The sequence below is a fragment of the Rhinopithecus bieti genome, unplaced genomic scaffold (genome assembly GCF_001698545.2).
Source record: "Rhinopithecus bieti isolate Rb0 unplaced genomic scaffold, ASM169854v2 scaffold_57045, whole genome shotgun sequence".
Lineage (NCBI taxonomy): Eukaryota > Metazoa > Chordata > Mammalia > Primates > Cercopithecidae > Rhinopithecus > Rhinopithecus bieti.
Genome location: NW_016822092.1, coordinates 72042 through 96583, shown reverse-complemented (window position 1 = coordinate 96583; position 24542 = coordinate 72042). Strand labels below are relative to the sequence as shown.

The window sequence follows — 24542 nt, the reverse complement described above, 5'->3', positions numbered from 1 at the left end:
AGAGAGTGTCAGAACAATGATCAGAGATATTAATTTGCAAATAAAATTTATTATGTTTTTCCTGTGTAGAGGTGTTTTCTTTCTTTTGAGAGCCAAGGAGACAGATTACATCTGTCATCAGTGAAACATAATAGATGTACAGTGACTCAGAGTCCTCCGTGGGCCATCAAAGTGTCATGTACAAATTTTCCTGAAAAATTTCTAGTGCTCACATCTTTGATTCATTTAGCCAATGTGTACACATTAAGCCTTGACTTTCCTTGGTGTTTGCATCTTTCTTTGACAGATAGGCGCCATTTGATTTCCTCCTTTTGGACTAATATATGGCCCAAACGACCATCTCAGTGTGTTTGTAGAAATATTTAAAAATAGTTAACACCATCTTTCATGAGCACATTTGTCTTCAGTTTCTCAATGTTTTTATTTTGCAATTGGTATTGTGGCCCAAAGAAGATGGTCAAAAGATGTATGATGACTAAGTCAACAGCTGAATCTGATGTGGGGGTTCTATTATTATAAAAATGCTCTCCTTAGTTAACTTATTCAGGAAACACATGTTTCTTGGTCATCTCCTGTATTTCAAAGCTATTGGAAAACAGCAGTGAAACAAACAAAGCCATTGTCATAGAGCTCACTTTCTAGTGGAGGCAACAGATAACAAACCAATAAATATCCTATGTCAGTTGGTGGTGAATGTGAAAGAAAAAGAAAGCAGGATAAGTAGACAGAAAAAGAAGGAAGTATGTGTTTACTTTAAATATATGAGAGAGGATAGAGTCTTTGATAGTGACATTTATTTATTTAAAATGGACAAAACTGCGTATATTTATGGTGTACAACATGATGACTGGATATATGTATATACCCAATGTGGAATGGCTAAATTAAGCCAATTAATGTGTCCATCACCTCACGTGGTTATCACTTTTTGGTGGTGTGATACTGACATTTCAGCAAAGCCCTGAATGAAGCCAGATGGACAATATCTGGAAGAAGCAAATATAGAATGATGTCCTGAGATGATAGCCTGAGTGGCTGGAGCAGAGTGAATGAGGGGGAAGAGTTGTGGGATATGAGATAGAGGCAGGGGCCAAATCAGGGAGGGTTTTATAAGCTACAGTGAAAACTCTGACTTTTATTCTGAGAGGGATGGAAGCCCCTGGCAGATTTTGGGCAGAGAAATTATAGGTCCAATGTAGAGCTTAAAAGCACTTTGATTTCTGTGTTAAAACAAAAGAAAAAATAAAGTGTGTGTACATGTGTGCATGCACAAACACACACACACACAGAAGAAAAGCAGAGGGATAGAATCAGGGAGACCTTAGAAGACTGCTGCAGCAATGTTGGCAAGGAATGATGAAAGCAGAAAAAGAAGGGGATTGAGAAATGACTAGATTCTGAATATATTCCAAAGACAGAGCCATGAGTAACTGACACTATATTGGAAGCAGGATCTGGGAAGAAAAGGCGTCAAGGAAGGAAGACCTCAAGGATTTGGTCCTGAACAACAGGAAAGATGGAGTTATTTACCAAACTGGGAAAGATGGGTGTAAAGCAAATTTGGGTTGGGTAATAAGAGTTCATCTTTGGACATGCTAAGTTTAACGTATTTGTTTTCTATCTAAGAAGGCAGGTAGATAAATAAATCTCAAATTTAGGAGAACATCTAGGCTGCCGATAGATGTTTGCAAGCCATCAGCGTGCAAATGGCATTTATTAGAGATTATATGGAGAGTCTGTATAGACAAAGAAGGGTGGAGACTAAAGGATTGGCCTCTGGAACACAACAACATTTAGAGGTTGAGGGAGGAAGAAAAATCCAAGCTGGACATGGTGGTGCATACCTGTAGTCCCAACCACTCAGGAGGCTGATAAGGGAGAATTGTTTGGGTCCAGGAGGTTGAGGCTGCAGTGAGCTACAATCACACCACTGCACTCCAGTCTGGAAGAGACAGAAAGACTCTGTCTCTAAAATAAAAAAAAAAAAGAATCAAATCAAAGTTATAAGAAGGTAATCATATGAGAAGAAAACTAGGAGTAAATGGTGCTCTAGAAGCTAAGAGAAAAAAATGTACTTCAAGGAGAAATGATCAACTGGCATGAATTCTGCAGCTAAACCAAGAAAGAAGTAAGAAATAAACAGGGAGGTGGAGGTAGGAGAATCGGTTGAACCTGGGAGGCAGAGGTTGCAGTGAGCCCAGATCGAGCCACTGCACTCCAGCCCTGGTGACACTGTGAGACTCCATCTCAAACAAATAAAATAAAAAAAATAAAATAAAATAAATAAATAAAATAAATATTGAATTGGATTGACAGGTGGTTTAGTGGAGTGACAGAGGTAAAAACTCTTGGAATGTGTTCAAGAGAGGATCAGAAGAGATAATGTAGAAATAACAAATTTAGAAAATTATTTGGGTAAGTTTTTCTACAAAGAATAGAGAAATGAGGCAAGTAGTGGGAGGGGGAGATGCTGCCAAGGGACAAGAGGACACAAGGGATGAGAAGCTGTGAAAAGATGGAGGGAGGAGTGGTTGGGGTCCTAGGAGATCAAAGAGTTGGAATTTGGTTACTGAGGTGTGATCAGAAAAGACAGGAGATGATGGTAGAAAATGGAAAGCTTGGCCGGGCGCAGTGGCTCACTCCTGTAATCCCAGCACTTTGGGAGTTCGAGGCAGGTGGATCACTTGATGTCAGGAGTTCGAGACCAGCCTGACCAACATGATGAAACTCTGTCTCTGCTAAAAATGCAAAAAATTAGGTGGCGTGGTGGTGGGCGCCTATAATTTCAGCTACTCGGGAGGCTGAGGCGGGAGAATAGCTTGAACCCGGGAGGCAGAGGTTGCAGTGAGCTGAGATTGTGCCATTGCACTCCAGCCTGGGTGACAAGGGCAAAACTCCATCTCAAAAAAAAAAAAAAAAAAAAAGAAAGAAAAGTAGAAAGCTTGGCTTGAAATCAGGATCATGGAGGAGACACAATTAATGGTAATGAGAATGTCTAGAGGGGGGTCAATTATTTGGATTGGGTAGGCGAGAGTGGAAGCAGGCTCATGGGAGGTAAGAAAGGAGGGAGAATTAAGAAACTAAATTATTGGAAAATTTTTTTCTGTGGATATTGAAATCCTGAAGAATCATAACAACATTAGTAGTGGAGAGAATGGCAGTGAAATAAAGAATAAACTCAACTCTTCAAGAAATAAGAAAGAGTGAGTAGGCGGTCTGCGGATGACTGTTCCAAGCAGAAGAAGCTTGTGGTGCAGTCTCATGGCCCGAACTTCGGAGAAGCTGAGGTGGGGCAGGAGAGGAAGGGTGTGGTGATAGGAGGATAAATGGCCTGGATCAAGGACACCTACCTCACCTCCAACCTCAGAGGCATGCAAGGGGCGAAATGAAAAAAACAAGTAGGAAGGTAAACAGCCATCCCCTTGAGGAGGCTGGAAGGGAAGCAGTGTCTTCAGGGCAAAGCCAGTTACCAATGAAATACAGTTGATTCTCAATAAATTAAAAAAATACATTAATTGGTGGTGGTACTACCATAGGAACCCATTTTGGAGACAGGAAAAGCAAATGGCTTACAAGTTTTTAGAAATCAATCTTTGTGCTGGTGGAATACAGATGAAACTTAAAATGTTCTAGCAGTGACCTATAAGACCCCAAATGCTCATTGACTGGCATAGGCATTTGGGGGAAATACTGTGATGACAGTATTGATCAAGGTGGTGGCTATATGGGTGTGTATTCAGAGGTAAAATTCACTGAGCTGTATACTTAATATTTGTGTACTTTAAAAAACATATGCAAATCCTACTTCACTAAAACAAAATGGAAGCAGTGTGAAATTGATGAATGCTATGGGGGTTTCTCTACAAAGAATGTTCACTTTGTCATATTATAGGAGACAGACAGAGGGAAATATGGGTGACCTTCTGAACTCATGCATGAAGATAAAAGATAAAAATGCTTGATTACATCACCTCTTCTTTGTGCTGGTCTTGGCATTTAAGATCTGGTTGTATTTTTTCCTTCTCTCCCAATTTCAAGTAAAACTAATAGTCTTCCAAGTTACTGAGTAAACCCTGAAATTTTATTTCAGAATGGTCTGTCTTGGCTAAATGAAATTATGTGCATGTCTGTGTGTGCCTCTGCGTGTGTGTGTGTGCACATGTGAGTGTACATACATCTATGTTTGCTCATGGAGCATGAAGGGCAAGCCAGTTATTTTATGTTATTGTCATTTCATTGGTCTTAAAATAAATGAGTTTATTTGGATTTCTAGAAATGAAACTGCCTACTTGATATCTTATAGCTGTCTGGGACATGAGCTTTCTACAAATGTTTGCCCTGTCTGTGGACACTGCAAGGAAGAAGATAGCATAAACAAAGTTTTAAAAGAATAAAATGCAGCTAAAAGCTAGATTTTATGTGAATGTCGATTTATTTTTAGCAGCCCTTAAAGTTCTTCATTATCCTTATCTGCAAAATTTTCTTGATTTTTTTTTTAAAAGTCTGCTTTTTCTATTTTCTTTCAACCTCCTCAATATAAAAGCAAAATAAAATCTAGTTATGTCCACAATATTCATTTTTTGGTTCAACATTGTTGTAAAAAACTTTCTAAAATTTTTCATTCTTGAAGATCGTCTTCAGTTTTCTCATCTGCAGAGGCAGATACAGTCAGAGCTGGAAAAGCAGTGAGAAATGATCTGGGGTGACTTGGGGATTCTCCTTACATCCTGTTCCGTGCCTAGGGAATATAGGTTTGGGGAGGGAGTCAATTCCTCTACCAAATATGAGCTTGAAGTATGCTTTAATTAGAACACTACAATGATGTATTTCAGATCTGGGTTAACCTTTCCTTTCTGGATAAAAAAAATGGTGTGCTATTATTTTCTTCATTTGCTTTTGAGAATATTGTGTTGGTTAAATACAGAAAAATGTGTTTGGGGAAAGGTTGGGCGTGCCTCTTGCCCCTCATCTGTCTTGACTTCCTCTGTGAACCTCACCAGCTGCCTCTGTGGCCCATTTATGAATCAAAATAAATTCTACTTCTCTCTTGATGATTCATGATAGTCTTACAGCAAAGTTTGATTTTCCTGAAGTCTTGATTAAAGGGGGGAACAGGATGACTAATTATCTCCTTCACATGGTAACTGTGCAGGAAAATGAAGCCTCCACCATAGCCCACATCCGTGGATCTGTTTTTAGTCCATGAAACTATGATTTATACACAGAACTGATTCTTAAAGAGGCTGAATGCCTGTTTTCCATATACTCTACTCCTCAAAAATAGAAAAGCGAGTGAGAGAAAAAAAGGAAAACCAGAATGTTATCACACTAAAGGCCTTTTTTTCTTCAATCTCTGCTTCATTTTGACACACCTCACTAGTCTTCACCCAGTATCCACTTGTTGAGTTCACTTATTGAGAATAAAATATCTTCACAAAATGTTTCAGTGCCATAGAGGGGAAGTGAAAGGGCCCTTACTTCCCCCAGATATTTCCAGAAAACGTGCCTCGAGAGCTATAAATACTCACACCCTTCTCTGGGTCTGGGGCTGGTGGATCCTGGACAGTAAATCACGGCCGAGGCCCAAGAAAGAGAGTGGCCCGTGGGCAGAGATATTCAGAATGCTGACATTTTAAGGGCTTTTGTGGGGGGAAATGATTTGCAAGTGTTTGGCAAACAAAAGCTCTGTGTAGCTGCATGTCACTTTCAAAGTCAACTTTAGGCTCCTACAAGTTTCGTGTTTATGAGAACAGAAGACCATGATTTCGCCTGATGCAGATGAAGAACTCCGTGTTGCTGTCTGCACAAAGGTTGAGGCTAAGGACCCAGAAGTGGGGTACATATCCATGAAAACCAGCTGGAGCCTCAGAGAAATGGGGCAAAATCCAGAGGAAAGCAAGCAGAGCCTCGCACAGAGGAAACTGGGCTACTGTCCACAGACATGGACAAGGGCTTTGCAGGTGAGGTGGGGTCAGTTGATGGAGCTTTCAGGCATGCACACCCCTAGGTGTGTGAAGAGGGTAGAAGTTGATAAGCAGGCTGGGAGAAAAGGTGGTTTTTTCAAATAAGTTCGGACTAAAATGAAAACAATCCATCAATTACTCAACACAAGATGATAGAAATACACAGAGTAAAAAGAGGGCTCAGGTTTCCATGCCTGTGGGAATCCTGGGCTGAAAATGAAGAATCTACTAGCAAACACAGACCAATAAATAACAGGCAAGTAAGATAAACAATCAGATAATTTAAAAAATTATTTATGTATCTATCTATTTTTTGAGATGAGGTCTCACTCTGTTGCCCAGGCAGGAGTGCAGTGGCCCTCTCATAGCTCACTGCAGCCTTAACCTCCCGGCCTCAAGTGATCCTCCTAACCCAGCCTCCTGAGTAGTTGGGACCAGAGTCACGCATCACCACACCTGGTTACAATCATCTAGAGAATTTTTAACAACTGATTCTGATAGTGTCAACGAAAGTTACTTAGAAAACCAATTATTTCACTGTAGAGAGGAGGAAACTGGGCCAGACACTTAAGCTTTCCCAACATGCAGTCAGAGAGAAGCACCCAGCCCCCCTTGACGCCTGGTCGAGGGCTCTGTCCACTCCAGTACACAAGCCCCATCAATCATTGGATCTAAATGTCACACATATACCTGAAAAGGATGTGGAGAGTCTCAGAGGGCAATGAATGGGGAGAAGAAAGGCCCCCAGTGGGCCCTCATTGACCAGGCTGCCTTCCTTCCTGCCACCGGCTGGGGCCTGCCTTTCACACACATGTGCTTCATTCCTGGATGTCTGTGCACCCTCATTCCATTTCTGTTGCAGGAGTCCTTCAACTTCTGCCTTTCTGAAAGGTACTGAAAGAAAAGAAGGGGACAGTTCTTTGACTTGGCTCAATGAATGAACAATTTCTGACATTCAGAAGCCAGCATCCCTAACAAGAAGATGCATGCCCCTGTCCACTTTCCCTTCACCGTGATTTTCAGGCTGCCTTTGTAGCCTCTTTTCTCCTTCAAATATTTCTTTAGAATTGGGAGGTGATGGAGGGTTAGAGAGGAAAGGAGGTTAGAGATGCACCAGGTCTGTCTGGGATGGGGTCTGAGAGTCTGGATTTCTACCAAGATCCTGGGGGACACTGACATGGGTGATCCACAGCCCACTCTTCTGAGTATCAAGGATTGAGATTAAGTGCCTAGCTTCAGACTACATTAGTCAGTGGTTATTCTAGTGGCCATAATAAATACCAATTAATTTCAGATGGTTCAGAGCCATGCAACTTCAAGCAAGCTTTAAAAACTCCCTGAGTTGAATTTTCTCATCTAGGAAAGGTAAAGGAATTTGTGACCTTTTTGAATAGTCGAGGGGATAGCACAGTCTTCATACTGATCTTTTTTCACAAAGCAAGAGCAGGGTATGAAAAAATACCGAATCAGGAGCCCATGGGTGACCTAGCCATGTGACCAGAGGAGACACTTTGGACCTCAGTTTGTTTTTCTGAAGTGAGATGTTGGCCTGGGTCACCTTTCGGATTCCTTCTGGCTGGAACTGTTTACCATCCAGAACATAATATTCTTAGTTTAAAGAAAGGAAGTGACATGCAGTCGTGCTGTCTTTTTGTTTGCAGCATATCAATAGTCCATTTAATGCCAAGTTCTTGACCAAGAACACAGACCCATAATTACGCCTAACTTCTACAGGAAAAGTTGTTCAGTTTTCTTGCTCCACTTGATGACATATTTTTCCAAGAGCAAAGGGGAGGGAGGAGAGTGATGGCAGCTGTAGGGTTATACCTTTCTTTTGTTCTGTCGCCCAAGCAGAGCTCTCTAACTCTCGGATGTAACCCCGTGGGATAACCACAGGTCCCTTAATTACAAATTATTCTGAGAACAAAATCTGCAGTCACTGCATACTCAGAGGGGCCACAGTACATGTGTTTGGCTACCTCATAAGGTAAAGAATCTCAATATTACCCTGTTTTCTCAAAAAAGGAAGTTTGGACATTTAGGGCGCTCTCCTGCTTCTTCATAGAAAATCATCCCAGAACGACTCATGCCCCTCTCAGGAAAGTGCTCTCTGGGATCTTCCCTAATGACATTTCTTTTCTTTTTCTGTTTTTTTTTTTTTGAGACAGAGTCTCACTCTTCCTCCCAGGCTGGAGTGAAGAGGTGCGATCTCGGCTCACTGCAACCTCCGCCGCCAGGTTCAAGTGATTCTCCTCCCTCAGCCTCCCGAGTAGCAGGGATTATAGGTGCACGTCATCATGTCCAGCTAATTTTTTTATTTTTAGTAGAGATGGGGTTTCGCCGTCTTGGCCAGGCTGGTCTCGAATTCCTGACCTCAGGTGATACACCCGCCTCAGCCTTCCAAAGTGCTGGGATTACAGGCATGAGCCACCGCACCCAGCCCCTAATGACATTTTGCATATGTATGACAGATGCCATCTTGACAAATTATATTTCCTTCTATCGCATGTGTCCTCACAGTAACCCCAAGAATCTGGTCTCCTCCCCTCCTTCTACAGAGGAAGAGTGAGGGCTCCGTGTGGCGAGGGGCCTGCTTGTGGTGCTGCCTAGAGCGTGGAGGGGCCGGCCAGGGCTGCACTTCAGGCCTCCTTGTTTCCTGTCCTGCGTTTCCTTCACTCCACCAAGGCCATGATTCTGACATCCTACAAATGTCCTGTGAAGATGTCTGCATGAAATATATGCTCTTTGCTGAGTCTGTTTACTTCTGACTCTGTGGAAAGATTTTAGAGATGTTAGTAACTTTTTTTTCTTTTCTAATGTCCCTATGGAGAAATGATTGTATCTGTAATGCTGCCTTTCTAGGCCCTGGAAGGAATCCAGAGCTGTCACTATGTTTTCCATCTGGCCCTTTATCAAGAATCTCTGCTGCTTACTATAGCCTGGAGGCTGTCCTGCAGAACCCTGTACACGGCTGCCAGCAGGTTGGCAGAGCAGGAAGGGCCGACACCGCACAGCTTCGCAATAGAGAGAAAGGCTAGGTAGGCATGCAGGTGCACCCTGCTCTAAGACAGGGGCAGGAGCCCCCAAGGAGACTGATTTTCATCCACAAATAACTATCCACTGGTTTACTCTTTGCTATCTGTAAATTGTATATAGCTCGAGTAAATATAGTTCAACTTATAAAAAATTAATTTGACTTTTCTAAAATAGTCATAGGTCAAAGGTTTTATTTTTACTCATATTTGTTTATTTATTTGAGACACAGCCTTGCTCTATTGCCCAGGTCAGAGTGCAGCGGTACGACCCCTGGAACTTCGACCTCCCAGGTTCAAGCAGATCCTCCCACTTCAGCCTCCCAGGTACCTGGGACTACAGGCATGTGCCATCACACTGGGCTAACTTTTGTATTTTTTGTAGAAATGGGGTTGCCCAGGCTGGTCTTGAACTCCTGGGCTCAAGTGATCCTCCCACCTTTGCCTCCCAAACTGCTGGGATTGATTACAGGAATGATTCACTGTGCCTGGCCAGTCACAGGTTTTAAAAGCAACACTAAAATGGGACATTTGTGCTTCCAAAAGAAGACTAATGGTAAGTGAGCCTTCGCGTTAGAGTTTTATCTGTCCCTTCTCCCCAGGGGCTCCTGACACCTCAAAATACCTCATCAAGAAAAGTGAGATAACAGAAGTCACAGCTTTGCAGAAAGTTCAGAAAATCTATATTAACAAAAGGGTTTGCAATAGAGGCTGCTGCTCATGTGTTTCTTCTGAAATAGCTCATAGAAGTGAAGTGTTAGAAGGGAATTAATGGCAGTGTCTAGTTATACTGAGGACAACTCAGCCACTGTTACCCCAATTTTTAAAAGCACCTGTAGCCTCTATAGTTATTCCAAATTTAACTCAATCAAAGTGGAAAAGAAGAGGAGCTGGCCTTGCCTGGGCATTCATATTGGATGGGCCTAAGTTTGAATCAACTTTCATGTATTAATCACATCCCTGATAATTCAAGAGGACACTCGTTTTTTTCCCCTCCCTCCCATACCCATGCCAGGTGCAGTGACTCACACCTGTAATACCAGCACTTTGGGAGGCTGAGGCGTGTGGATCACTTGAGGTCAGGAGTTGGAGACTAGCCTGGCCAACATGGCGAGACCCCATCTCTACTAAAAATACAAAAAAATAGCTGGGCGTGGTGGCGCATGCTTGCAATCCCAGCTACTCTGGAGGCTGAGGCAGGAGAATTGCTTGAACCCGGGAGGTGGATGTTGCAGTGAGCTGAGATCACGCCATTGCACTCTAACCTGGGTAACAGAGTGAGACTCTGTCTCAAAATAAATGAAATGAAATGAAATAAAATAAAATAATAAAATAAAATAAGCACATGGGAAGAACTCATTGTGTAAGGATTCTTGTAGCTGATCCCAGAACTTTGGAGCTGGAGGGGAAGCTAGTAATGACACAGTACCTTTCGCAAATGAGGAAACCCCAGATCTGGGGCCATAGACTGCTGTGCACTGTGCTCAGGTGCTGGGCAAGGCAGACCTGAGTCTCCCAGGCACTGGGTCCCTCTTAGCTGCCTCCTCTGCTCAATTCTGCTCTGCCCTGAAATAGACCTTGTCTTCAGAATCTGTCTATACGAAAACAAGCCCCTGAAGAGAGCACTCTGGGACTCAAACAACTCCAAATTCAGTTGTCTGGGTGACAAGGTGGCTCCCTTCTATGTGTCTCTTCCACTGGGCACAAGGCACCCGTGTTGGTTTTCTGTGGCTACTGTGACAAAACATCATAAACCGGGTGACTTAAAAGAACGGAAATTTATTTTCTCACAATTGCAAAGGCCAGAAGTCCAAAATCAGGATGTCAGCCAGGATGTACTCCTTCCAAGGGCTCTAGGGAAGAAAATTTCCTTGCCTCTTCTGGCTGTTGGTGCTTCCAGCCACTCCTTGGCTTGTAGCTACATCAATCCAATCTCTGCCCCTGTGGTCACATGGCCTTTCTCTCTGTACCCAGTGTCATCATCTCCTCTTTCTCTGATAATAACATTTGTCCTTGGAACTAGGGCTTACCGCAGTTATCCCAAGATGATTTTCTCTTCTCAAGATCCTTAACTTAATAACATGAGCAAAGATCCTTTTTCCAGGTAAGGTCAACTTCACAGCTTCTAGGCATTATGATATGGAAACACCTTTCTGAAAGTCATCTTTCAACCCACTGCAAGCATACATGTAAATAAACTCTCAGAAACAGCCCTAAATCCTCAAGGTGGATATAGCAAGCTCTAGATTTGCATTTGCCAAGGTATGTTTCTTACACACCTAGATTTGAAGAGCTGTTTTTCAACTGTGTTTCATGTAAAATAAGTTTGATAATTTGGCAATTTGGTAAACCCAGTTAAACAGTAAGCAAGGGTTTTTGTGTTGTTTTGTTTTCTTGTTTCTTTGTTTGGGTGCAGGATTCCTCAGGACGTTTAAGAAGCTAATAGGCAACATGGCTTTTCAGAAATGAGATATGGTGCATGGTATTTCCCATGTGAGAATGTTTTGGAACTGTATGTTTTGCCTGGGTTTCCCAGAAAGGAGGGCTTGAAACAAGGCTTAAGTGCAAGCTTTCCATTGGCTACTGTGGTCCAGGGAGCCTGAGAGAAGGCCAGGGATTGGGCCAACAGAGGGAGAGCCAGTGCTAAGTGTGTCCTAGATCTAGGCACCTCTGGGAAGACGTCTCCAAGAGCTGGATGAAATGGGTGTGGGCCTCTCTACTGGAGAAGGGAAGGGGTGGCAGCTATCTACTGATTTGCTGCACAATTAATTCAAGTTCACTCTGCAGGACTTTACCCTCCAGACTCAGGTATCCCCACTGTGTAAGCACAACATCAGCACCTGCAGGAAGCTGGGCAGAGCCTGCACAGAAGCAGTCACACCATAGTTGCTGGCTTGAAGAGACAGCTGAGGCTGAGAGAATCTGGAATTGTGCACTAGAGGTGTCTGTTTCAGTCCCATACACATAAGCTCAGAGAACATCCATCTCATGAGACAAGTGTTCCATGCAAGGCTCTTTGGGAAACCAATTTCATTCTTAACTTGCTATGATACAATCATTTCGTTAACAAAATGGGTCTAATCTTACTTGGGTATTCCGGTATTATCTATCACATACGCCCTCGATTCTATACTTCAGGTTCACTATCAATCTAATTTTATAAAATATATTACTATTCTATTTTTTAAGTCAGGAAAGAGTTCATCGTTGAAAGAACTATTTATGCACACTGGAAAGCACATTCCTGGAGCTGATTTAATTTTAACTTTATTTGTATTCATATCTGCTGACTGCATGCTATGATAACTGGAAGGTTTCTTAGGGGTATGGAACACTTCCAGTTCTGTTCATTTGGCCAGTGTGGTGAATATCATCTTACCAAGAGAGAAGGGAAAATAATAGACAGCAGTTTCTTGTCTAAGTCAATGGGAAGAAAAAAGAAAGGAAAAGAAAGAATGTTGCCTGGCCCAAATTTCGGGACAGTTACATTAAACAAAAGGATCAGAAAATGGAAATGTATTCCTTTGAAATGACTGTAATTGGCTGAATGTTGAGGCTGAGAGAAAAGTAATGATGGGGAACCAGGCAGGCGAGAGTATTAATTTTCTCTGATGATGAAGGGTATATGGAGTCATATTTGAGAGTCCTTCAAAAGCTTTTGCAAGAAGAGACTCAGACATTGCAGAGAAGCCCATTTTCAAGAGACCTGCTATGTTTATTGGAGTCTGTTTTATGGATGATTGGTTGGTAGAGAGTGGCCTGTGAACACAGTGTGGCTGTGTGCTCTCCATGGCAGGCACACAGGAAACATGTGATCCAGACAAAGTCAGAAAAGTAAGAATCATCAGAAAACCCCAGAGCTGGCAGTATCAGCTTAATCTGGCTATGGGGTTGCCATGAATGCAACAAGCTAGTATCATGTGTGTAGACAGCATAAGAGGCAGCAGTAAGTGGAGGATGGGATGCAGCTGTGCTGGTCCAAGTGTGGGTAAAAGACTCCAGAAACGTTCTTTTGGAAGCAGTCTGGTGAAAGAAAGAGAACCTAGACCTTGCGGCAAGGTGACTTAAACGTTTGAGTTTTCTGGATTCTTTGCTTGTGAGCTATGTGACTTTGGGATAGTCATTTAGCTTTTCTGTCTCAGTTTTTAAATCTGTAAAATGGAGGGAATAATATCTCATTGAGTGGCAAATAACAGAACATGCTACTCAAAGTAGTTTAAATAATACAGCAATACTTCCAGGCAGGATGGCTCTGGGCACTCTTCCAAATACCTGAAAAGTATACTGGAAAAGAAAAGGTATAGTTGAGGCTCAAAGCCACACAAATACATCTAAAGACCACAAATGGAAAAATAATACAAAGGGTCAGAGGTACAGAAGAAAGCAGCACTGACTAAGAGTTTGGCCTGGATAGCATTACTACACGCAAAGAAAAAAAAAGGAATTAGAGGCCAGTTCACTGCTTGATGCTAGGGCCTGGGAGATTCTTGAAGCTACAAATCTATGAGACTGGAAGGGAAAAGCTAAAAGCACAGCATCTTGAATAGGACCTCTGTCAATTCACCCACTGACTTGGTGACATGGTGACATGACATAGGACAGGAGCACAAAACATCACTGACATAGAACTAGGGACTCAGGGGCTCAGAGAGAGGACAGATAAAAGTTATGATATTGTATGCATCTAACAACATAGACTTAAAATACAAAAAGCAAGAACTGATGTAATTAAAAGGAAAAATTGACTAATCCACAAACCTGTTGGGATATTTTAATATGCATCAGAAATAATTGGTTGAGAAGACACTAAATTGGAAAGAATATAAAAAAATGAACAGGAAAGTAAAAACTTTGTTCTAATAAATACAGAAACAATCCTATAACTCCAAATGAAGAATATATTTTATCTTCAAGTACACATAAACTATAAAAATGTGCTATGTATAGATCAAAGAGAAATTGTCTACAAATTTCAAATAATCAATGTGTTGCAAATAACGATTTCCAATGAAAAGCAATTAAAGTAGAAATCAGCAAAAAAATGGAATAAAAATAAGCTAAATATAGATTAGGAACCTTAGAAATGTACTTTCAAATAATTCATAGGTGTATTGATTTCCTATTGCTGCCATTACAAATTACCACAAACTTGGTAGCTAAACACAACGGAAATAAATCCTCTTACAGTTCTGGAGACCAGAAATCTGAAATCAATATCACCGGCCTGAAATCAACATGTCAGGGCAATGCTCCCTCTGGAGGCTCTAGGGGAGAATTTGCCTTTTTGCCATGGAGGGAATAATATCTCATTGAGTGGCAAATAACAGAACATGCTACTCAAAGTAGTTTAAATAATACAGCAATACTTCCAGGCAGGATGGCCTAATTCCTAATTAGGCCATTCCTAATTAGAATCCCTAATTCCTAATTAGATTCTATTCCTAATTAATTAGGCTATGTAGTACGGAAAGAGATGTGTGTGCATGTATGTGTGTATACATATATACATATATATGTATGTATTTGTAGAGGAAGCATTATTCAGCCTACTATATGAGTTAAAAAGAAAAATCACAGTGAGAATTACAAATGACACAGGTCATATATATCAAGGCTTGTGGAATGCAGCAAAATCATGCCTATAGGTAAAATTATAGCCTTATATACAAATATTTTATTTTTAAGGACATTTAAAATAAACTACTTGATTCAACTCGACAAGTTGAATCAGGAATCAAAATATTACCCTCCAAAAGCAAAAGGCCCAGACTGTTTTACTGGCAAGTTTTTGGAAACTTCAAGGAACAAACATTCCCTTTCTAGTACAAACCTTTGCAGAGTCTATATTTTAAAGGTTTAGCTACCCATATAATTTTATGAAGCTAACAGAACTTTGATATGGAAACTAGACAGAACAGTACAAGAAAAGACAATTACAGACCAATCTTACTTATAATCACGAATGCAAAAATCCTAAATAAAATGCAGGAAACTGGATTCAGCAGTAAGAATATGTAATGACAAAGTAGGGTTTATCCAAGTAGTATAAGGCTGGATCAACACTAGAAACTCTGTCAATGCAATACACATTGTTAACAGATTAAGGGGAAAAAATTATATAATCATCTCAATAGATCCCCAAAAACCATAAAATGGAAGTCTTCCCTCATTCATGACTAAAAAGTTAAAAACCCTTAGCAAAACACAACTAAAAGAAGCCCTCACATGATAAGGGCATACATGAAACAACTACAGCAAACATCATATTTAGTAATGAGATTTCAGAAGTTTCCCCACTGGGCTGAGAAAGAAGCATGCCTGCATTCACTGCGACTCCTTTGGCATGTCTAGGCTTGGGTGGCCTTTGCTAGTTGGCCATTTTCCTTTCTAGCATTGAGGTATGTGTATGCAGGTAGTGGTAGTATCAAGGCATGGGCTATAGTACAACAGCGCAGACTCCTGGTTGTCTACAAAACCCACTCTTCTCTACCTCCATTGTAATAGAGTTCCAGTAAGGCATGCAGTAGCCTTACTACAGTCCATATTTCTCCCCTCCTGTGACTGCTCTGTGGTAGGGTGACTAAGTTCTCTCCCAGGGAATGCAAAAGGAAGGGGTGTGTGCTACTTAAGCATTTGTGTCTTAAGACATGGATGTGCCCCTTTCAGACTCTCCACCTCTTCCCACCATCTGGAACGGGGAAGTGGCAGGGACTCGGCTTCAATCATGCGGGTGATGACAGTCCGGGGATGATGAAGTTACAAGAGGAAAGAACAATGTTCCCTGGAAGACCTTGTGGGAGGACACTGCCTCTCCTTCCTGCATTGCTCATACTGGGGCTAAGTAACAAAGAAACAAAGAGGTATTCTCGAAACTGCTGAAGCTTTGTGTGTCTTTGTTACAGCAACCAGGCCTTACTATCACTAACATAATGGGAATTGCACATCCCATATCTGGAAAGCAGGTAATTCTAAAGAGGACCAGAAGGTAGGGACATTGGATCAAGTGGTGTGGGAGAAAGAATTTCAACAGCATCTTTAATGATTGTTTTCTTTAAGAAAAATGCAGAAGCAATTCTAACAGTTTTAAAATGTTGAGTTGTAAGTATACCAATATGTCTTATATTATTTTCTATTCGTTTCTTCAGATTTGAAATATCTAATCAAAAGCGTACAAAAGAAAGAAAATGCAATAAATGGAATGTGTTGGCTATATTCTGACTTTAGAATCATCTCAACTCAGCAGTTCAGTAATATTCCCAGGAATTGTTTTATCTTTGAGTTGGATCTGTCTTCCTTTGGATTGTGGCTTCCCCTTACAATGTTCTTCCTGGTCTCAAGATAACTATCAGCATCTCCTAGATTTTATGTAGCCTAATTCATTACAAATAAAAAGATCTTCATGTCCCTCAGGTGGGTAAAATAGTCATTCATCAAACATTTTTTGAGATTTTATTATTTGTCAAAAACTAGTGGCACAGAAATGACTCTGAGACATGATTCCCTCAATGGAAAAGCACCAAGTCATTATCCTGGGACATCCACAAGCTTTTTTTTTTTTTTTTTTTTAAATATAGATTGCTTTGTAAAGTGCTCATATTCTGCAATTTATGATGCATGTTAGGCAACTGACTTAGAATTAGCACCCATTCTTCCTTATCCTAGTCTTATATATCCATGAACATAAGATGTTCACACTTTGCTTTAGTTTTCCTCTCTGCTTTCAAAACCCTTTCACTTCTTCTCCACTAGTACAAATCTAAATGTTTCTTCAAAGCCCTCCAAGACATCTTTCTAGGGATTATCAAGAAATGGGATCCACACGCAAGTCAGTGACTGGGGTGACTTCTCCCCAACTACATTGTCCTTGCTTCAGAGTTAGAGCTGCTGGATGTCACCCTCAAGCAAGTTTGTTGTTCCCTCCTTTGTGTTCCCACAGCATTCTGTTTATATCATCAGTGTAATACTGAGATGTTAAATTAAATAAGCAGGAGGCCATTAGACTGCAGCTGTCTCTGTACTTTGAGTGCCTACATAAGAAACTGCAACCTAATTGAATATGTAAACAAACCAAAACCTGACTTAGGAATATAGCAAACAGCTGAGTTTCAGCCAATCATGAGCAGTCAGGTTCCAGCCTAATACAGGCAGCCAACTCATTGCACCATGCTCAAATATGGCAGACACCCGGTTGTAGCCAAATCAGGTGATCTCCCTACTTTACAACCGAGTCTGGCCTATAAAATCTCACCAGTCACACTGCTGGGCTCTCTGAACCTTTTCTGCTTTTGAGTGCTGCCTGGTTCATGAATCACATTTGTTAGGTCAGTGCAAAACTAACTGTAAATCAGAATTTTCCAGAAAATTTCTTTTGAAATGCAGATTCTGAACTCCACCAGAGAATTTATGAACCCAAATTCTAAGAATCTAAGAGATTGACTGACCTGTTGACCAGGGTGTGGCAAAATGGGGCCATGCAATGTTCAGTTGACCCCATCAGTAGGTCACAGCCACCAGCATCCAATAGCTCCTGACCAAGGAACATGGTCATCAGGGACCATTCTTTAATTTTACTACTTAGGTAGCCATCTCCAAACACCTGAACTTCTATGAAATGAGCAGAGGCACATTCATAGACATTTTCCACAGGTATTTGCTTCCTATGTCAAGCACTAACACAGTGCTTGCAATATGTGTCTGCAATGAAGTGTCTGCAATAAAGCAGGGAACAAAACATAAGCCTCTCTGTCTATACATAGCTTAGAGGCTCCAGGTACAGACAGAAAATAATCTAATCAACAGGTAAACTTGTGATGTCAAATGGGGTTAAAAAGTCTATGAATGTTAACTAGTCAGATTCTAAGAAAAACAACTCTTCCATTCATTTGCATGTAGTATAAGGAAAGAGAGTCCCCCACCCTTAAATGTCAGTGGTGGTATTTAAGCAGAGCCAGGTATGTCATAGACACATGTGCATTTTGGATGCAGGGATTGGGCTAGACAGTTTTGTCAGGCAGCCAACCTTGAAATTCAATCATCTTTTGTTCTCTGTGTCTCCTTTTGCACTATCCCCTTTCTTCACAGAACTTTCCAGAATTAATGAGAATGGTAGAAGAGATTGAGGTGGTAAGTGGAAGATTTTCCACATGGCCTTGTATTTGGGTAACCAAATGAACTATTAAGTAAGCAATCTCCTCTACATGCATTTTAAAATCATTTTCTAGTTCTTTTAATAAAAACATATTTTAAGAAATTTGTATTTAAGACATAGGAGTACTGGAAAAAAGAATATGGAGTCTGTGAACATTAAATAGTATAACTACTTGTGGCCACAGATACTTGAAAACAGTATCACAGTCACATCTGAGCTACCCAGCACATTACTACGGGGAGCACAAAAGAAACAGACTGAATCAGAGAAAGCAGAAACTCCATTTAAGGTCAAAAGTGGCAAGGAGAACATATTTCAGGATGAAAAACAAATATCCAGTTTTATGCTCATCTTTGCACGACTTACTATTTCAGCGACAGTGGGAAACTTTTAAACCACTTATGTGGGGACCATCAGTCAGTAATGAACTTTATGTTCACAAGGAAAATCTTTTTTCCCAACCTTATCTTTTATGACCTAAGTCATGTGATAATTCTTTTTTCTTTCTAGCCAATGTGTTTCAAAAAGTGTATGAGATTCCTGGTATTTTTTAAAAATATGGTCATATACAAAATGAAGAAATTTTATATTTTTTCTTAACACAATCTGACTTGAAAACTAAGTGCATACAAAGTTTCACCTTATAAAAGGGTATTCTTTTGGAATTATGGATGAGGGAGGGAAAAAAAGGACTGAGACACAGCGAAGAAAACAATCCCTCCACACATTCTCATTTTTCAAAGTGCTGAAATTCCCAAATAGCCTGAGGATTTATCTATAAGCTGTCTCTGCAACAAAAATTTCTCTTCTAGTTTGAAATCAAACCTGAGGAATTCCAGGCTTAAAGGAAAACTCTCTCTCTTTCTCTCTCTCCCTCTCTTTCACTCTGTCTCTCCCTCTCTCTCTCTGCGCGCGCGCGTGTGTGTGTGTGTGTGTGTGCGCGCGCGCGCGCACGTGTGCGCACTTCACAGGATTCAACAATTCCACCATCAAAGGCAGGAATTAAAGTCACTCCCTTTAAGACTAAGTGACATTTTGGGGAGCAATCTGGCCATTTCCCCCCAAGCCCCAGTATGTGGGCTTAGTACCTCCCCAAGAGGGCGATGACCCACCTGCACTGGGCACAGTCCAAGCTCTCCATCAGTTACAATGGCCTGTTTGAGTCCTTGTCTCTTCATGGCTGTACTGAATTTCTCCACACAAGAGATAGGTAGTGTGAACCAGAAAAGAAAGGATCCCTGATGATATAAGCTAAGGATTTTTCCTTATTTTAAAATTAATTGGAAGCCTAAGCCACAGGATACACAGTTGAGTGTAGCCAGAGTGGTTTTCTTCTGCTCCAGTAAGCAGCAAGACAATGGCTCTAATATCAATACATCATTCATTTTCCCTTCTCAAAGTGGAAACAGATTTAAAATTTTTATGTATCTCAGGTCTCCCAGGACAAAAACTACTCCTGGGAAGAGAGCAACGTATTTTGGGAGGCTCCCATGAACTCTTCAGGACCACAAGTGGGAAATAACTGTTCCCTGGACAGGAGCCAAAGGCACAGCTCCCAAAATGTCTAAGAGCTTCCAGGGGTGGGAGCTAGGGAGAGGATGAACTGAGAGAACTGGCTCTCATGCATCTGGGGAGATGGAGTCACTTGGGTGTCTGAGCATGTGATGCCACAGCCTGGGAAGGGAGTGCTTTTCTGGGGCAGAATTAGAACTTCAGGTGCTTGATCTCTGCTCAATCTCACATAATAAGAAAGGAGAGGTGTGTTTATAAGCACACACACCCCAACTTAAATACTTGGTTGGTATATATTCCTTACTTTCTTAAGCACTGTAATTTCGATTTTGACTCAGACACTTAAAAATAAATTTTTAAGGGTTCCCTGTCAAAATCTTTCAGAAGATTTTTTTCCACTATACAAGCAGGGTCATTGTGTTGAAAAACTTACATTCTGATGAGCTCTGCATTTCTAATGTGCACCAAGCACTGAAAATGCAGTAAAGTGTGTGTGGCAGGGAAGAAAGGAGTGTGCCCGGGACTTTGATGTGAGGAAGGGGTAGCCTTAGGGTGCTGTGGCATTTTTGTTTCAATCACTCCCTTCCCATCACCTTTTTCTCCTTTCTTTACCCATAATGGTACTCAATTTTCATTTCGTTTAAAAGAAGAATTGGAAGTATGGTGGCCTTACATCAATAGCACTAAGGAATTAATGCCCCATGGGAGCAGCCCTCAACCAATGACCTCTGGAGTTGGTGTGTAAATACCCCAGGTCCTTTATCCCTTGGGAGGCGTTCCACATGGCTCCCAGAGTTCCCCCAGTGGAAGCTGCTTAATCCTCTACTCTATGTTTCTTCTCCCTATGCCAATCCCTGCTCCCCTACCAGTGTACACTACTCTCACCTCCCAAATAAAGTGCTCATACTTGTATCTTCAGCTTAGTATCAGCTTCTGGAAGGACCCAAAGTAAATCATGTGTCTTCTGGGTACTGAAATGTTGACACAAATCATCAAGTAATGGCTACACTGCTCAGGTTCCCTCCTCTGACAACACCTGAAGCAGTTCTCTATCTTCTTCATAAAATCCTGAGTTGCACAGCTTTGCTGAGTACAAGCTGATGAACATTTTGCAGTGATAACTATCAACATTTTACTAGAGTTTAATTCGAGCCTAAACATATAGACAAACTAATTCTGTACAAGGAGTTATCAAAATGAGAGTTTCTTTACATTAGGGAATTAGTGAGAGGCCAGGAGGCTGAGAGGTCCATCTTTGCACCAGCTGTGGGCATGTCTGGATTCTGCTTCTTACTCTGTCCCAACCTCCCTTCTCTTCAGAGTATCCCTCATGTTCCTGCCCTCCACATTGGCTCTGGAGTTGGTTACTTCCTTGTTTCAGGATCCTTAACAATTTTCAACACTTCTCTGATGATGTTTTGGTGTTTCCAGTTACAGTGGCCCACAGCTCACCTGATGAGCAGGATATTGACTAATGTAGTTAATAATTTTCATTGATGCTATTTATGAATGCCTCCGTGTGGTGTATCTTCAAAATACCTTTGCAAGGTTATGACTCACATGCTCATCACCCACTCCCCGCCCCTCCCCTCCCAAAGCCATCTCTGGGAAAGTAAGGTTCTTGCTGAGGACAATGAGGAGCCATTGAGCCATTCCTCAGATGCAAGTGAATGACATGATGAAGAGCTGGGAAGACATCCATCCCTTGGAGGCAGAGACCAGTTTACAAATCTCCAGTGTCATTCAGACCATAATTGCAATGAGTGCAATAAAGAAGGTAATATGAGGAATGACCAGAGACAAAAAGCAATTGTATCTTTTCAGAGGAAAATGTTGTTATTTCAAGGATGACAAATCAACTCATAGCACTGATGATGATAATCATAATTATCAGGATTTTTTACTACCCATTTTGTGCTAAGAACCATATTTCCTTAAGTTGTCTTGAATCCTTCTTCCCCAACACCAACCCTCAAAGGAGGATATTTTATTTCTTCTTCCGCTCTGTCCCTCACTCCCTCTCTCTCTCTCCCTCCCTCTTTTTCTTCCTCCTTCCTTCTTTTTTTCTATAGCTGAGACTACCAAGACCATGAGTAGTTAGATTGTTTGATCAGGGTCACAGCTACTCCATAACAGAACATGAATTTGAGCCCAGATTTGTCTGGTTCTAAAATCTATATCTTGTATTCCCTGACTTTTTTAAAAACCAAAAATAGAGAGTTTGGAAAATTCTTTCATGGTGAAGTATGAAAACAAATTACCAGCATTTCTGCATTTGAACTTCTGTACAATTAGCAACAATAGTTACTGAGAACTCACTGAGACATCTGACCTTTAAAAAATAGACTTTTTGTCTTCTTTACAAGCAACTGACAAATTCACCCACTCAATAAATATTTGTTGAACAGACTGTGTGCATGAGACCTCCTAGAACAATTGATCAATTATGGTCCTGAGTCTAGGATACTCATAGTTGAACCTCCTATAAGGTCTTTAAAAAGAAGTGGTGATTGAAAGAAATATAGTTTTTAAAAAGTCACTCTAGCTATATAACAAGTACCTGGGAACTTTTCCCTCACCATATGCAGAGTACAGATAGTGGGTTTGACTAGGAGGTCCAACTTCATGTTGTACAAATATGGAGCAGTTTTAATATTTCCAGTTAATACTTTCATTTTGTTCGTTGAGTCACTGTCTGTGTGGGTAGCCAGAAACTAGATAGCTTAGAGAGATCCAGTAAATATTTAGTCATTTATATTTTAAAACTTAGTCCAGTCTAGTTTAAATTCTGACTTCCAATTAGCATAGACAAGACTTAAAAGCAACTCCTAGGATCTGCTTGTGACAGAGAAAGGCAAGGCCTGCTTGTGAGATCTCTCTTTCTTCCCTCCCTCCCTCTCTTCCTCCCTTCATCCCTTCCTCCCTCTTTTCTTTCATCTCTCTCTCTTTCTCTCTCACTCTCTCAACTTTATACTTCCTCGGCCATGAATGGAGCCTCTCTTTCCTCCCTACCCTTAGAAATGCTTGTTCTAAGCAGTACCTGTGATCACCTCCCTGGGACTCTAAGCTTTCAGAGGCTTCACAGTGGAAAGGACTGGACAGAAAGAAACCACAGATTAAACAAAACAGGCTGCTCAGAAGGAAAAATACACAGGAAGGTATTTCAAAACCACAATACTCAATGCACTGATTTTTGTCTATGTTTCCTCCAACCTCTTGAATTTAAGTACACATCTGTGTTTTTAACACCTTCCCTGAGACAATGCCTGGTTTAAAGTAGGCACCCATGGCTGTTTGTTGAATGAAGGCAATCAGCAGGAGGTATCAGCTGTTGTGAGATTGACCAGCCCAGGTATTATTGAGAAAATGTGTCCTGGCCTGACTCTTGGTGAAGGCATATGACATGTAAGGGTCAAAGGTGAATGAAGAGGGTGAAACTTCCTGCTTTCAATTGAAAGGTTGAGTATCAACCATACACCGGGCATTGCTACTTGGGCTCACTCAGACTTAGTGAAGAATAAGGAATGTTTCTGTCCTAAGGATCTCATAGACTGGTGGAAGGGGCAATATAATGAATCATAGTGGGTTTTGTTATTTTTTCTTAACATGCCCAAATCCTATAATGGAGATATGATGTTATCATGTTATAATAAAGATAATGAGATAGAGATGTGCAGGTACTAGATTTGTGGGATCAGTGTGGAGTTTACAAAAGAAGAAATTCCATTAATAATCTGGGAAATCTGAGGAGGAAGGCCCCCTCCCACAGGGTGGGTGAGGAAAGCTATCAGTAGTTGTCATCTCCAGCATCCACACATAAGGAACTAATGTAACTTGTCATATTCTTCACCTTGAAAGTTCCACCAAATAGTTATGCTTCTATCAGTTTGCAAGGTGCTAGAAAATTATTGAATGCTCTATGTGTATTTAGAGATATTGAATAAGACAGCATGAAAAATTTTTACTATTAGATAATGTATGGTATTAGATAATGTATGGTGATTAATTCTCATTTGAAAAAATTGGTTTTGGGAGGTTAAAACTGGAATTAATAAGGCTAAGGAATTTTGCTTTGACTCACTGTTCACTCTCAATACAAACTGAAGTTCTCGGGGAAGGTGTTCCTGGCAGAACGAGAAATAGCAGCCATTTGACAAAATTCTATACCTCATAGAAACTGCCGTAGAACACGTAGAAACTGGGAAAAATTTCCACCTGACATAAGACTTGAGCTCTAAATGGTTCCTCTCCTTTAAAACAAAGTGACAAAATAGAAATAAAAGTTAGGTGTCAACATGTGAAAAAGAATCCCTAGGCTGGTAGTACCCAATATAGTAGCTACTAGCCACATGTTACTATTAATAAGTACTTGAAATGTAGCTAATCCCAAATGAGATGTGCTAGAAGCGTAACCCCCATGCTGGATTTCAAAGACTTAATGCAAAAGAAGAAGGAGAAAAAAATATCTCATTAATATTTTTAATAATGATTACCTGCTGGAATGATGATATTTTGGGTATATTGAGTTAAATAAAATATATTATTAAATTAATTTTACCTGTTTCTTTTTGTGGCTACTAGAAAACTTAACCTTATTCGTCGGGCGTGGTAGCTCACGCCTGTAATCCCAGCACTTTAGGAGGGAGGCTGGGGCTGGTGGATCATGAGGTCTGGAGATCGAGACCATCCTGGCTAACACAGTGAAACCCCATCTTTACTAAAAATACATAAAATTAGCCGGGCGTGGTGGTGGGCGCCTGTAGTCCCAGCTACTCGGGAGGCTGAGGCAGGAGAAAAGCTTGAACCTGGGAGGTGGAGCTTGCAGTGAGAGGAGATGGTGCCACTGCACTCCAGCCTAGGTGACAAAGTGAGACTCTGTCTCAAAAA

General features: G+C 41.0%; 1 long non-coding RNA gene across 1 annotated transcript in view; it reads right to left on the bottom strand.

Annotated features, from left to right (window-relative positions):
• Nucleotides 1-4522: 4522 nt before the first annotated feature.
• LOC108521153 (uncharacterized) overlaps nt 4523-24542 on the bottom strand; it is a 39770-nt gene continuing 19750 nt past the window's right edge. Inside the window, exons 3-4 of the long non-coding RNA XR_001883131.1 lie at nt 6654-6857; nt 4523-4738 (exon numbers count right to left, since the gene is read on the bottom strand). This is a non-coding gene — a long non-coding RNA (uncharacterized LOC108521153). The remainder of the gene's footprint in view (nt 4739-6653; nt 6858-24542) is intronic.